Below are 16,809 nucleotides of genomic sequence, written 5' to 3'. Positions count from 1 at the left end.
ATGTATAAATGCATGAAATGCATAAGAAATACGTTAATAAGATTTCTCGAATATCATAAAATCAATATGTCTTTCGGACAAACTTTATCAAATACGTATTTTTCTGAGACCCATGAATGGAGGATATAATAATAATTCGTATAGGGAATCAAGAATATAGACACCACTAGTATTTCTATGAATAGAATCATTTATGAAAGTTGCATATTTTGCTCGTTTCATTTGTATCATTTGGATCATGCCAAAAAGAAAGAAGGGATAGACTTATCATACCTTAACTTCGTTGAGTCCTTAATACCTTCCAAGAAATTCTTCAAACAACTCAATTCAATCTACCACATCATAAGGGGATTCAAAATCAGTGTTGAGTAAAGGCTAAGTCCACAACATAAACTAATTGCTCATTTACGTAAATTTGGGCAGCATCTCCCCTGTAACTAGGCCCTCCTCCAATACTATATATCAACAACAACAACAACAACACAATAATAACAACATGTAAGCACCATTTTCCAACCTTATCTCCATCACAATATACCACAAAACATCCTACACACCCTAATCACTTCATACATATAACGACAACCAAAGTAGTGTCAAACAACCTAAAACATGTAACAATGAATAACCAACCTACTACCCTACCACATGTGGCATTTCTCCACCCCATTTTATCCTTCAAAATTCCATAAATCAGCAGCACAATATAAAGCCCAAAAGAAACACAAAACAGCCCACAAAATAGTCCACTACAAGTCAAATAACTCAAACTCACGGCTTCCGATCACCATCCCGTGAGGTCTAACTATTAGGAAATGAATTTATCAACTTTTCTTGATATTTTAAAGCTTAAATACAGAAATTGGGAATTCTTATTAACTATTAAATACATTCCAAAACTCAAACTACAAAGAAAAAGAGAGACGATATAGCGATACTTACGTCGTAGGGATCATTCTGATGTTATTGCTTCTCGATTTTGTACCTGGGATGTTAGTATTATTTGAAGCACTATTAAAGAACTCAAGGACCATTTTTATGGAGTTCTATGGTCAGATTATGTGTAAAAATGAAGAGAGAGAGAGAGAGAGAGAGAGAGATTTAGAGAGACGTGTTAAAGTAATATAACAACTTTTGAAAAGTCAAAAGGTGCTAGCTTGGCACTATCTGATTCGCCTATCTTCCGGCGCTTATATCTTTTTATCCGGGTGTCGTATGAATGAACAGTTAAGTGAGTTGGAAACTGCATTCCAAGACCTTCAATGTGGTATATAATATGTCCCAAAAAGACCTCATATATCACACAAAATATATTTCTCAAAAAGCTTTGTTACATGGCAAATCCTTAGTCGGTGTTTCCGCAACTTTAATCTGATTTTTCCCAAACTTCATATTTTCTATCCAAACATCATATATAGCCATATTATGACTTTAAAATTATTTAAATCATGATTAAAATGTCTCATATTCATTACATCACCTTGGGACGCACAAGGTGTAACAGTTTAGAGGCGCCCCGGCTAGGGACAAAGGTCAGTTTGGGAGGGGTCAGCCTAGCAGGCCCACATATCCAGCACCACCACCTCCTCGGGGTGCTCCAGCACGAGCCTATTTTAGTGCTATGCCAGAGAGTTCTTATCTCCCACCAGCTCATCAGGGTTCTTCCAGTGCCTATTTCAGTGCCATGCCGGAGAGTTCATACAGCCCACCAGCCATCCAGGGTTCTTCTAGTGGGTATTTAGGCCACCAGGGTCAGACTTCAGGGAAGCAGTCTATGGTACCGAGAGGTTGTTATGAGTGTAGGGATCCGGGGAGAACCTGTCCCACACTTCGGGGCAAGGCAGTACGGCAGGGTCATCAGATTTGACTATAGTACCAGTTCTAGTGTTGCCTTCCGGTTCGGGGATGTATACGGTGTATTGTGACGCTTCACGCATTGGCTTGGGTTGTGTGTTGACGCAGGAGGGGAGAGCTAATGCATATGCTTCACGTCAGCTGAAGCCCCATGAGAAGAACTATCCTGTGCATGATTTGGAGTTGGCCGCGATTGTTCATGCTCTTAAGATCTTGAGGCATTATCTATATGGGGTTCCTTGTGAGGTTTACATTGATCACCATAGTTTGCAACACTTGTTCAAGCAAGAGGATCTCAATTTGAGGCAGCGTAGATGGCTTGAGCTACTGAAGGACTATGACATCACTATTCTTTATCATTCGGGCAACGCGAATGTAGTCGCGGATGCCTTGAGCATGAAGGCAGAGAGCATGGGTAGGTTGGCATTCATTTCAGCAGAGGAGAGGCCACTAGCTTTGGGAATTCAGTCCTTGGCCAACAGACTTGTGAGGTTAGATATTTCAAAGCCCAACTGAGTTATTGCATATGTTGTTGCCCAGTCTTCACTATTGGAGAAGATCAAGGCTCAACAGTTTGATGATCCACACTTGGCAGTTCTCAGGGAGACGGTACTACAGGGTGTTGCCAAGGAGGTTTCTATTGGCGAGGATGGTGTCCTACGACTCCAGGGTCGGCTATGTGTTGGTAATGTCGATGGCTTGAGGGAGAGGATCCTATAGGAGGCACACAGTTCTCGATATTCCATTCATCCAAGTGCTACGAAGATGTATCGGGACTTGAGACAGAATTATTGTTGGCGGCGGATGAAGAAAAACATAGTTGAGTATGTAGCTAGGTGCCTAAATTGTTTGCAGTTTAAGTATGAGCACCAGAGGCCAGGTGCCTTACTCAAGCAGATGACTATAACTAAGTGGAAATGGGAATGCATTACTATGGACTTTGTAGTTAGGTTGCCGCGGATCTTGCGGAAGTTCGATGTAGTTAGGGTCATTGTTGACAGGTTGACCAAGTCAGCACACTTTATTCCAGTTGCAACTACTTATACTTCAGAGAGGTTGGCACCGATTTATATTCGGGAGATTGTTCGGTCACGGTGTGCCTATTTCCATCATATCAAACAGAGGCCCTCAGTTCACTTCGCATTTCTAGAGAGCCGTATAGAGTGAGTTGGGGACCCGTGTAGAGCTCATCACTGCGTTTCATCTACAGACCGACGGGCAGTCAGAGCGGACAGTCCAGATCTTGGAGGAAATTCTCAGAGCTGGTGTGATTGACTTTGGGGGACAATGGGATCAGTTATTGCCTTTGGCCGAGTTTGCTTACAACAACAGTTATCAGTCCAACATCGAGATGGCTCAATTTGAGGCTTTATATGGTCGGCGTTGTCGTTCTCCTATCGGGTGGTTTGAGTCCGGTGAGGCTAAGTTATATGGTACTGATTTGGTGAAGGATGCCTTGGAAAAGGTAAAGTTGATTCAGGAGTAACTTTGCATAGCACAGTCCAGACAGAAGAGTTACGCAGATCAGAAGGCGTGTGATGCATCGTTTATGGTAGGCGAGAAGGTTCTCTTGAAAGTCTCACCGATGAAGGGCATTATGAGATTCAGGAAGAAGGGAAAGTTGAGCCCAAGGTTTATAGGCCCATTTGAGGTGTTGAGGCAGGTTGGGTTGGTTGCTTATGAGCTTGCTTTACCTCCCAGCCTATTAGGGGCTTATCCGATTTTTCACGTGTCTATGCTCCGGAGGTATCACACCGACTTGTCACATGTGTTAGACTGCAGCACTATTCAGCTAGATGAGAGCTTGGGTTATGAGGAGGAGCCAGTTGCCATTGTTTCTAGACAGGATCGCCAGTTGAGATCCAAGAGGATTTCCATGGTAAAGGTCCAGTGGAGGGGCCAACCAGTCGAGAAGGAGATCTGGGAGTCCGAGCAGGACATGCGGAACATATATCCACACTTATTCAGCACTTCAGGTATGATTCTAAACCCATTCGAGGACGAACGTTTGTTTAAGAGGTGGAGAATGTAACGACCCAACAAGTCATTTTGCTTTCTAGAACCCTGTTCCCCTAAATAAGACTTCCCGTATATGCTTTTACTGTTTTATGACTTACGGGAATGGTTAGTTTGGGATTTGAAAAGGTTCGGGTTGAAATCGGAACACTTGGTTCCTTAAGGTTGGCTTAAAAGGCCAAGTTTTTACTTCGGTCAACATTTTGAGTAAACGACCTCGGAATCGGGATTTGACGGTTCCAATAGGTTCATATGATTATTTCGGACTTGGGCATATGTTCGGATCGGGTTTTGGATGACTCAGGAGCATTTCGGCGTCTAATAGTGAAAGTTGGTTCTTGAAGGTTTTAAAAGTTCTTTAAATTTGGGTTGAAGCGGGTTTTGGTGATATCGAGGTCCAAACAAAATTCCGAGACCAGCAATAGTTCCGTAATGTCATTTAAGAATTGCACATAAAAATTGGTGTCATTCCAAGTAGTTTAAGTACGTTTCGACGCATTGGAAGAAAATTGAAGAACTTGGAGTTCTTAAGTTTGATTCAATTAGTTATGGGGTGCGATTGTTAGTTTTAATGTTGTTTCGAGCGTTCTGAGAGTTCGAGAAAGTCCGTTTTTATAATTCCAAACTTGTTGGTATGTTTGGGCGGGGCCCCGGGGGGGAGGGGGGCGAATGTCAATCGGACGAGGCTCGGACCAAGATGAGAATTTGGAGCAGCAGCTGATGCACCAGATCAGCCAAAACTGCACCTGCGCTTGGCCAGCCGTAGGTGTGAGCTCGCAAGTGTGGGCCAAGCCTCACAGAAGCGGCCAAAGGAGGGCATCCCAGGATCCGTAGATGCAGCCCATCCTCCGCAAAAGCGGGACCACAGAAGCGGGTACCCATCCGCATAAACGGTCCCAGCCGGCCCAGTGAATTCCGCAGAAGCGGACCCTTGTCTGCAGAAGCGAGGGCGCAGGTGCTGCCCTATGACCATAGGTGCGGAAACCGCTGGAGGCAGTGAGCCTCAGTTATTATGGGTTAGGACCATTTTTATCATATTTGCTTCCACTCTTGGGCGATTTGAGAGCTTCTAAGGAGGGGATTTCAACCTATCTTTGTGAGGTAAGTAATTTATTCTAAATATGAGTTTAATACATATATTATGGGTAGCTTTCCACATGAAAATCGGTAGAAATCATGGGTTGAGATGAAAAATCTAGGATTTTACCACAAAAATGAGATTTTACCACAAAAATGATTATGAAACATAGTGAAAATTATATATTATGTTTCTAAGGTTATGGGTAACAACTTTCTTCAAACCTTTCTGAAATCCGGGCGGGTGGGCTCGGGGTGAATTTTAGGAATCTTGCAATTTTTGTTGGGTAATCACTTTAATAGTGGAGATATGAACTTTTGAGCTATAGATTGATCGATTTATATAATGTTTGGCTAGTTCCGAGTCGTTTGGCATCAAATTTGGAGATTTGAGCGCATTCTTGAGTTGGGAAGTAATCTTTGAGACGAGGTAAGTCTCTTTTCTAACCTTGTCAGAGGGAACTTACCCCATAGGTGACCTTAATTAATATGTGTTGTTATTTGTGGGGGCTACATACGAACGAAGTGACGAGAGTCCGTACGTAGCTACTATTCTTGTTTATGTCCGGGTAGTTTTAGGTTTACACCATGCTTGTGGACACCATTATTTGATTATATTTGTTAACTGTATCAAATGGAACTGAGTTGTGGATTTTTAAGGATTTAAAAGCTTCAAGTCGAATTGTCTTTATTTTGAAAAGAATCAAGGAAGGGTTATGATTTATTGATAAATTTATATTTGACCGCGTCACATGTATGATTTGCGAGCGGGGTAATAGATGCATCTATGGTTCGCGCCGTTCGACCCTCGGCAGTGTACATTTTACATTTATGTTGGATTGGGCCGAACGTCCTCGGTGGTATTCGTGTATGATAATGGAATTGGAAGTTCCTTTCATAATCGGTATAAATTTATTGTTTGTGTGATCATATATTTTAAAGGAAGGAAGTGATTTATGCTCTTAAATATTTCTGAAGACCGGTTCAGTTATTTATTATTCTGAGTCTTATTGTTGTATATCATGCTTAATTAGAATTTCATATTATCATGTTATTGGCCCTAGTAAGTGTCGGAGTCAACCCCTCGTCACTACTTCTTCGAGGTTAGACTAGATACTTATTGGGTACATATATATTTTTGTACGCACGCTACACTTCTGTACTTAATTGTACAGGATCTGAGGCAGGTGCATCTGGTTACCAGTCTGGTGCGCAGATTTGATCCCCATCTCGAGACTTCACGGTGAGCTGCCTTCCGAGTTGTTATGCAGTAGCTGGAGTCTCCTTTATGTTTTTTTCTGTCTATATCATTTCAGACAGTAGGCTAGTGTCCTTTTGTATATTCTACTAGATTGCCCACATACTTGTGACACCAGGTCTTGGAACACACACTAGTAGACTTATGATTATGGATTTGTTTACATGATTACGATTTGTACTCGTTTGCTTCTGTTTAATTATGTCACATTCGCAAATTTCTAAATCTCTTTAACAAGTGAGGAAATGTTATCCACTTAGTATTTTATTTTAACGGGAAACCATTAGTTTGATCAGTGTTGGCTTGCCTAAATATGGTGTTAGGCGCCATCACGATCTAAGATGGAATTGGGTCATGACAAAAGGGGTTGTAATTATGCCTAACATCACTTGCTAGTCAAGCCAACAAATAACAAAAAGTAAAGGCAACACAGAACGTAAAATAATATGATATCATAAATAAAATATAAAAACTCAGAAAGTATATCATGTCAAAAACCAACGACCATCTAAGACCTTCCAGAAACTAGAGTCACTTAGCACATAAGCATCTACGTAATAAATAAATACAAAGTTTGGAATAACAATACATTATTCAAAGCAAATAAACAGTAACATGACTATAAGATAGGTGACTCCAAGGCCTAAGAATGAGAGTGCAACACTACCTCGGGTCTCTTCAACCGATAAGCTAATCAGTCCTCTGGATGCCACTGGGACCAACACCAGAATCTCAATGTATGAGTAAAACCGACTCAATATATTCCATAAGTGTCGACCCTAACTCTAACGAGGTAATGACGAGGCTAAGACAAGATATCTACATATAAACTTGTGCAGTTGAGTAACTATTAAAAAAATGAGATATAGCAATAAGATGACAAGTAAAATAGCAAGTAGGATGACAAGATAGATAACAAGAGAGAGATAATAAGTATAAAATCAAGAAGATATAGAACGAGAAAATAATGAAATAAACGACTAAGGTAAACAATAGTTTATGCTTCCACAAGCAACTCCAAACAAGCCTTTAAAAAATAACTGGGTGCCAAGTGCTCTTTGCGTTCGTGAAACACTTGTTGCGTTCGCAAAGTTCGCTGGCCAACTGGCCATCGCGTTTGTGAAGGCCTTTCCGTGTTCTAAAAGGCTTTCTCCCCCCTCCCCCTTCAAGCCTCCACTTTTGTGACACTGCTATTGCGTTCACGATGAAGAACTGCCATGCCAGCCCCCAAAGCCCATGCCTACGCATTCGCGTAAGGGCTGCCGGGTTCAAGAAAGCCAAATCCCCCAGGCCTTCGCGTTCGCGAGCTTTCCATCGTATTCGCATATTGTAAAACATCCCTTCCCGAATTTTCTCTTCATGATCGCGAGTCTAGCTCCACGTTCGTGATACATAATGCACCAGTACCACATCATCTGCTGTAAATTGTGCAACACTGGCCAAAAACCATCTCAAAATTCACTGAATCCCCCCAGTCCCACTCTAAACGTCCAAACAAGTATAATAACATCATATGAACTCGCTCGCAAGCTCAAATCATCAAAATAACATCTAAAATTAAGAATCAAGCATCAAAATTCAAAGATTTCAAAGTTCTCAAGTTAAAATTTTTGACTATTCAAAATAAACGCTGGAACATCCTCGGGTCACCCGGGACCCCAACCAAATATGTGTTGTAATGACTTGATCGATTTTTTTGACCTCTAGTTTGCATCGTTCAGTGGTTTGAGGCCTTGAGTAGTTTCACTTCAAGAATTATGACTTGTACGTGTGATCAGAATTAAATTTTGGGAAGTTCGGAGTGGCTTCGAGAGGAATATTCTAAATTCGAAAGCTTTAGGTTGGAAGAACTTACTAAGGTTTGACTAAGGTTCCAATAGGTTTATATAATGATTTTGGACTTGGGCGTATGTTCGGGTTGAGTATCGGGTAGTCCGGAAGTATTTCAGTGTCTATTATGGAAGGTTGGCATTTTGGAAGTTTAAGAATTTCTTGAGTTTGATTTGAAATGAATTTTGGTGTTATCAATGTCCATTTTAAGTTCCGAGCCTTGGAATAGGTTTGCAACGTGATTTGTGACTTGCACGCAAAAATTTAGCATCATTCCGGGATGTTTAAGTATGATTCGGATGCGTTCATCGAAATTTAAAATTTTAAAGAAATGTTTCGATTGTCAATTCGTAGTTTTGATGTTGTTCGGCGTAATTTGAGGCTTCGACTAAGTTCGTCTCGCCAGAATTGTATCATGCACTTGGCGTGCTTGTGGTCGATATTTGGATATTTCGTAAGTATAAGCATTTCGGCTTGATGGGTGTTTCCTTAATGATTGTTATGTGTGGATCGGGCGGCACACCACCACAGGTACATTGTTTGGATCGAGTGGTACGCCGCCACGAGTACGTTGTGCGGATCAGGTTGCGCACCGCAATGATGTCATATTCGGATCGGGTTGGACGCCGCAAAAGTGTCATGTTTGGATCGGGTTGCATGCCGCAATAGCATCATAAATGTATCGGATTGCACGCCCCAACAATGAGGTGCTAAGTACGGTTCCTTATAGTTATTATGTGTACCTTATTTCCCATCTCTGAGATAGAGCCATAATATCAGTTTGGCCATTTTATTGGTTACGCGGGCTGAATGGTACGCTGCCACGAGTATGTTGCCTAGATTGGGTTGAGCGCCGTAACGATATCATATTTGAATCAGGTTGCACGTCGCAACAGTGTCATATTTGGATCGGGTTGTACGCCGCAACAACGTCACAAATAGATCGGGTTGCATGCCACAACAGTGAGGTACTAAGTACGGTTCCTTATACTTATTTTGTGTACTTTGTTTCCTATCTTCGAAATAGAGCCATAACATCGGTTAAGTGTTTTTATTCATTACGCTGGCTGAATGGTTCATTGCTAGAGTTCATTATTCCTTATGGGTCATATTCGAGTTGTAGCTTATTGGCGCTTTGATGGCACCGTATGAGATTTTAGACGGTGTTGAGGTGGCTTATTGCCCGAGCAGCTTGTACTGGGTGAGATGATATTATTGGACCTGCGATCAGTGCGATCAGAGTTATGTTGGGTATGTTAAAGAGAAAATATCATTATTCAGTTCAGAATGAGGTAATGGTTCTTATCCGAAGAAGAGACTCCGTGATTTGTTGATTCGGCAGGTGGTCATGAGTTTTTACAAATAACTTTCCTTGTGGCAATGTTGCGAGAGTTGGAACATAGCATATATGCGTTATGAGGTGTATTGCGGGCATCAGATTCGTTAAATTTTAGCTATTGTGGTCGAAGGAGGTTATTATAGGTAAATGACTTATGTGGTGCATGATCATGTTTTGGTATAGTGTGTAGTGATTGATATGGTGTTCGTATGTTAGAATCTGGTCTTGTAGAGAAATTCGGAGGTTGGAATTTGGTTCTAAGGCTTATTAACTAAATAAAAAGGGAGGATCTTCAGTCTGAATCGAGCTAATGTGCTCAATTGGGTTGTGGTGGCAAGGGTAGGTGCACAATGTGTTGAACATTGATTTTGGGACAGCTCCGGAGCAGTTCTTAGCAAGTTCGAGGACACACGTATGTTTAAGTGGGGGAGAATGTAACGACCCGACCGGTCGTTTTGAGACCTAGAGCGTCGTTCAACGGTTTGAGGCCTTGAGTTGCTTCACTTCAGGTATTACGACTTGTACGTGTGGTCGGAATTAAATTTCAGGAAGTTCGGAGTGGTTTCGGAAGAAAAATTCTAAATTCGGAAGCTTTAAGTTGGAAGAGTTTACTAAGGTTTTAATTTTGAGTAAACGACCTCGAAATCGAGATTTGAAGGCTCCAGTAGGTTCGTATGATTATTTTGGACTTGAGCTTATGTTCCGATTGAGTATCGGGTGGTCCGAGAGCATTTCGACGTCTATTATGGAAGGTTGGCATTTTGTAAGTTTAAGAATTTATTGAGTTTGATTCGAAATGCATTTTGGTGTTATTAATGTCAGTTTGAAGTTCCAAGCCCTTAAATAGGTTCGCATCATGATTTTTGACTTGCACACAAAACTTTGGCATTATTCCGGGATGTTTAAGTATAATTCGGACGTGTTCGTCGAAGTTTAAAAGTTTGAAAGTTTAAAGAAATGTTTCGATCATCAATTGCTAGTTTTGATGTTGTTTGGCGTAATTTGAGGCTTCGACTAAGTTCGTCTCCCCATAATTGTATCATGCACTTGGCATGCTTGTGGTCGATATTCGGGCATTTCGTAAGTATAAGCATTTCGACTTGATGGGTGTTTCCTTATTGATTATTATGTGTGGATCGGGTGGCACGCCACCACAGGTACATTGTTTGGATCGGGTGGTACGTCGCCACGGGTATGTTGTCTGGATTGCGTTAAGCACCGCAACGATGTCGTATTCGGATTGGGTTTCACGCCGCAATAATGTCATGTTTGGATCGCCTTGCACGCCGCAACAGCATCATAGTTAGATCGGGTTGCACGCCGCAACAGTGAGGTGCTAAGTATGGTTCCTTATACTTATTTTGTGTACCTTGTTTCCTATCTCTGAAATAGAGCCATAAGATCGGTTTAGCCGTTTTATTCATTATGCGGGCTGAATGGTTTGTTGCTAGAGTTTGTTATTCCTTATGGGTCATATTCGAGTTGTAGCTTGTTGGTACTTTGATGGCGTTGTATGAGATTTTAGATGGTGTTGAGGTGTCTAATTGCCCGAGCAGCTTTTACTGGGTGAGACGATATTATTGGACCTCAGATCAGTGCAATCAGAGTTATGTAGGGTATGTTAAAGAGCAAATATCGTTATTCAGTTCAGAATAAGCTAATGATTCTTGTCGGAGAAGAGACTCCATGATTTGTTGATTCGGCGGGTGGTCATGAGTTTCTACACATCTGTTCGTCGCGGCAGTGTTGCTAGAGGTAGAATAAAGCTAATAAATGTTATGAGGTGTATTGCGGGCATCAGATTCGTGAAATTTCATCTATTGTGGTCGGAGGAGGGTATTATGGGCAAATGACTTATGTGGTGCATGGTGTGATTTTAGCATTGGTTCATGATCATGTTTTGGTACAGTGTGTAGTGATTTATACGGTGTTCATATATTAGAATTAGGTCTTGTAGAGAAATTCAGAGGTTGGAATTTGGTTCTAAGGCTTATTGACTAGATAAAAATGGAGGATCTTCAGTCTGGCTCGAGCTAATGTGATCAGCGGGGTTGTGGTGGAACGGGTAGGTGCACAAGGTGTTAAACATTGATTTTAGGGCAGCTCCGGAGCAGTTCTTAGCACGTTCGAGGATGAACGTATGTTTAAGTAGGGGAGAATGTAATGACCCGACCAGTCATTTTGAGCTCAAGCACGTAGTTCAGTGGTTTGGGGCTGTGAGTAGCTTCACTTCAGGTATTCTGACTTGTACGTGTGGTCGGAATTAAATTTCAAAAGGTTCAGAGTGGTTTCAGAAGGCAAAGTCTAAATTCGGAAGCTTTAAGTTGGAAGAATTGACTAAGGTTTAACTTTTGATTAAATGACCTCGAAATCGGAATTTCAAGGTTCCAATAGGTCCGTATGATAATTTCGGACTTGGGCATATGTTCAGGTTGAGTATCGGGTGGTCCGGGAGCATTTCGGCGTCTATTATGGAAGGTTGGAATTTTGGAAGTTTAAGAATTTCTTGAGTTTGATTTGAAATGAATTTTGGTGTTATCAATGTCCATTTGAAGTTCCGAGCCATGGAATAGGTTCGCATCATGATTTGTGACTTGCACGCAAATATTTGGCGTCATTCCGGAATGTTTAAGTATGATTCAGACGCGTTCGTCAAAGTTTAAAAGTTAGAAAGTTTAAAGAATGGTTTCGATCGTCAATTCGTAGTTTTGATGTTGTTTGGCGTAATTTGAGGCTTCGACTAAGTTCATCTCCCCAGAATTGTATCATGCACTTGGCGTGTTTGTGGTCAATATTCGTGCATTTTGTAAGTATAAGCATTTCGGCTTGATGGGTGTTTCCTTATTGATTGTTATGTGTGGATCGGGTGGCACGTTGCCACGGGTACATTGTTTGGATCGGGTGGTATACTGCCACGGGTATGTTGTGTGGATCGGGTTGCGCACCGCAACGATGTCATATTCGCATCACGTTGCATGCCGCTACAACGTCATGTTTGGATCGGGTTGCATGCTGCATCAACGTCATAGTTGGATCGGGTTACACGCCACAGTAGTGAGGTGCTAAATACGATTCCTTATACTTATTTTTTGTACCTTGTTTCCCATCTCTGACATAGAGCCATAACATCAGTTTGGCCATTTTATTCGTTACACATGCGGAATGGTTCGTTGCCAGAGTTCGTTCTTCCTTATGGGTCATATTCGAGTTGTAGCATGTTGGCACTGTATGAGATTTTAGACGGTGTTGAGGTGGACTGTTGCTCGAGCAGCTTGTACTGGTTGAGACGGGATTATTGGACCTGAGATCAGTGCAATCGAAGTTATGTAGGGTATGTTAAAGAGCAAATATCGTTACTCCGTTCAGAATGAGGTAATGGTTCTTGTACGGAGAAGAGACTCCATGATTTGTTGATTCGGCATGTGGTCATGAGTTTCAACACATCTCCTTCGTCGCGGCAGTGTTGTAAGAATTAAAACAGAGCTTATATGCATTATGTTTAAGTATGATTCGGACGTGTACATCGAAGTTTAAAAGTTTGAAAGTTTATAGAAATGTTTCGATCGTTAATTTGTAGTTTTGATGTTATTTGGCATAATTTGAGGCTTTAACTAAGTTCGTCTCTCAGAATTATATCATGCACTTTGTAATGACCCAACCGGTCATTTTAATTTTTAGAACCCCGTTCCCTAAAATAAAATTTCCTGTAGGTGCTTGTAATGATTTATGACTTGCGGGGATGGTTGGTTCGGGATTTGGAAGTGTTTGGGGTGAAACCAGAACACTTGGTTCCTTAAGTTGGCCTTAAAGTGCTAAGTTTGACTTCGGTCAACATTTTGTGAAAACGACCCCGGAATAGAATTTTGATGATTCCAACAGCTCCGTATGGTGATTTTGGACTTAGGAGCGTGTTCGAAATTTTATTTGGAAGTCCGCAGTTAAATTAGGCATGAAATGGCTAAAAACAAGAATTTAAGTTTGAAAGTTTGACCGATGAGTTGACTTTTTGATACCGGAGTCGGAATCCAGTTCTGAAAAATTTTCATAGCTCCGTTATGTAATTTATGACTTGTGTGTAAAAGTTGAGGTCAATCGGAGTTGATTTGATAGGTTCCGACATTGAATGTAAAAGTTGAAAACTCTTAGTTTCATTAAGCTTGAATTGGGGTATGATTCATGGTTTTAGCGCTGTTTGATGTGATTTAGAGGTTCGACTAAGTTCGTATGATATTTTAGGACTTGTTGGTATATTTGATTGAGGTCCCGAGGGCCTCGGGTGAGTTTCGGATGGTTAACGGATCAAAAATTTGAGTTAAAAAGTTGCTGTAATTTTTCCTCTTCTGTTGGACATTCTGGGCTGTGATCGAGCCCAGATATCGAGCCAGATATCGAGCCCAGGGTTGACGAGGTACAGGCTTGAGCTAGTGTATCGAAGCCATGATCGAAGGTCCAACTCGAGGGCCATGATCGAAGGTCCAGCTCGAGGGCCATGATCGAAGGCAAGGCTCGAGGGCCAGGATCGAGACCCAAGATAGAGGGTCACAATCGAAGGCTCAAGCTCGATGCCATGATTGAGGCTATGATCGAAGGCCCAACCTCGATGCCCTGATTGAGGCCATGACTGAGGTCCAGGCTTGAGCCTGTGATCGAAGCCGCGATCGAGGTCCAGTTCGAGGACCAGTTCCGAAGGCTGCTGGGCAGTTTTATAAAAAGAGGGCATTCATCCCATTCGCAATTTTTAACAAATTGGAGCTCGAGCAGAGGCGATTTTTGATAGATTTTCAAGAAAAAGACATTGGGGTAAGTGATTCTAACTTGGATTTGGTCTATGAACATAAATATATCATTATTTTCACAATTTAATTAGTGTTTTGAGATTTGAAATTTGGAAAAGTTTAGAATCTCATAGAAACGAAATTTTTAGATTTCGGTATTGATTCGGAGTAGGATTTGAGTGAAACTGGTATGGTTGGACTCGTAATTTAATAGGTTGTCGGATTTCATAACTTTCATCGGGTTCCGAGATGTGGTCCCCGCGGGCGAATGTTTAATTAATTTCGGGATCTTTTCTTAAAAATGTAGTATTTTCTTATAGAATTGATTTCTATAATATTTAGTGATTTTATCGAATTATTTTGGCTAGATTCGAGCCAGACGGAGTTGGATAATCGTGGAAAAGGCCTTATAGTGGATTAAATTGGAGCAAGATGAGGTAAGTCTCTTGTCTAATCTTGTGAGGGGAAAATTACCCCATAGGGATTAAATTGAATAATTGTTGCTAATTGCGGGGGCTACGTACGCACGAGGTGATGAGAGTCTGTGCGTAGCTACTATTAATGCTAAAGTCTGGGTAGTTTAAGACTCAAAGCATGAATTACTTGTATGAATTGTATTCTTTATTAATTAAAATAATTGATGTATATATTGTGAATTGTTATGAAAAGTAGAAAAATATGAAATTTTCATATGCTTAATTTTTGTTTAAATCAATTAATTATTTAAAGAAATTGTTCTCCTCCTAAATTCATCTTATAATAAATATACTCTCCTTCCGGAGGCACATAAGAAAATGTCCTCCTTTCTTGTGGAGCGGGCCGAACGCCTCGGCAGGATAGATGCATCTATGGATCGCGTCACACGTCCCTCGACAGTGTACACGACACTCTGGATCGGGTCGTACGTCCTCGGAAGAAATCGTGCTTAATAATAATAATTACACGATACTTTAATAATTTATTTCAGCTTGTGAAGCTAATTAATAAATTGGAAATCCTTGAAATTTAATGAATTATTATTCTTGCTTGTTTAGGAATTAATTGTTACTCCTGTAAATGAGATTTAATTGATAAATTGGAATTTATTTGAATTGAAGTAATTTAATTAATATATTGAGAATTGTTACATTTGAAGGAATTTGATTATTTCCGCTGATTAAATAAATTATTGTAAATTCTGTAAATCATGCTGATTTAAATATCCTAATTTTATTTCAATTATTATTGACCCATAGTTGAGTGTCAAAGTCGGCCATCTCGTCTCTACCACTTCGAGATTAGGCTTGATACTTACTGGGTACACGTTGTTTACGTACTCATATTACACTTGCTGCACTTTTTGTGCAGGATCTAAGACAGGTACTAGTGGAGGACCTATCATCACATACCCACGTCATCCCGAGGCATAGTGGTGAGCTGCCTTTCTGAGTCGTTCTGCAGCTACCAGTGTCTCTTCTTATATTTATATTCTGTCTATTTCATTTCAGACAGTATTTGGAGTTTTGTATAATCTACTAGATGCTCATGTACTTGTGATACCGGGTCTTGGCACACACATTGGTAGAAGTTGGTATTTTATTATTTTCTTGAAATAAAAATTTAACCAATGTACGATTGACTTAGTTGGCTTGCCTAGCTGTAGTGTTGGGCGCCATTACGACCTATAGATGAAATTGGGTCGTGACACACTTGGTGTGCTTGTGGTCGATATTCGGGTATTTCGTAAGTATAAGCATTTCGACTTGATGGGTGTTTCCTTATTGATTGTTATGTGTGGATCGGGTGGCACGCCGCTACAGGTACATTGTTTGGATCGGATGGTAAGACGCCATAGGTATGTTGTCTGGATTGTGTTGAGCGCCGCAACGATGACATATTCGGATCGGGTTGCACGCCGCAATAGTGTCATGTTTGGATCGGGTTGCACGCCGCAACGGTGAGGTGCTAAGTACGGTTCCTTATACTTATTTTGTGTACCTTGTTTCCTATCTCTGAAATAGAGCCATAACATCGGTTAAGCCGTTTTATTCATTACGCGTGCTGAATGGTTCATTGCTAGAGTTCGTTATTCCTTATGGGTCATATTCGAGTTGTAGCTTGTTGGCGCTTTGATGGCGCCGTATGAGATTTTAGACGGTGTAGAGGAGGCTTATGTCTCGAGCAGCTTGTACTGGGTGAGACAATATTATTGGACCTGAGATCAGTGCGATTAGAGTAATGTAGGGTATGTTAAAGAGCAAATATCGTTATTCAGTTCAGAATGAGGTAATGGTTCTTGTGCGGAAAAGAGACTCTATGATTTGTTGATTAGGCAGGTGGTTATGATTTTTACACATATCTTTGCTCGTGGCAGTGTTGCGAGAGTTGGAACAGAGCTTATATGCATTATGAGGTGTATTGCGGGCATCAGATTCGTGAAATTTCAGCTATTGTGGTTAGAGGATGTTATTATGGGCAAATGACTTATGTAGTGCATGGTGTGATTTCAGCATATGTGCATGATCATGTTTTGGTACAGTGTGTAGTGATTGATACGGTGTTCCTATGTTAGAATCAGGTCTTGTTGAGAAATTCGAAGGTTGGAATTTGGTTCTAAGGCTTATTTACTAGATAAAAAGGGAGGATCTTCAGTCTGGATTGACTAATGCGCTCAATTGGGT

This window comes from Nicotiana tomentosiformis, chromosome 3, assembly GCF_000390325.3.
Source record: "Nicotiana tomentosiformis chromosome 3, ASM39032v3, whole genome shotgun sequence".
Lineage (NCBI taxonomy): Eukaryota > Viridiplantae > Streptophyta > Magnoliopsida > Solanales > Solanaceae > Nicotiana > Nicotiana tomentosiformis.
The sequence above is the reverse complement of the archived record's forward strand: the minus strand, read 5'-3'. Positions refer to the sequence as shown.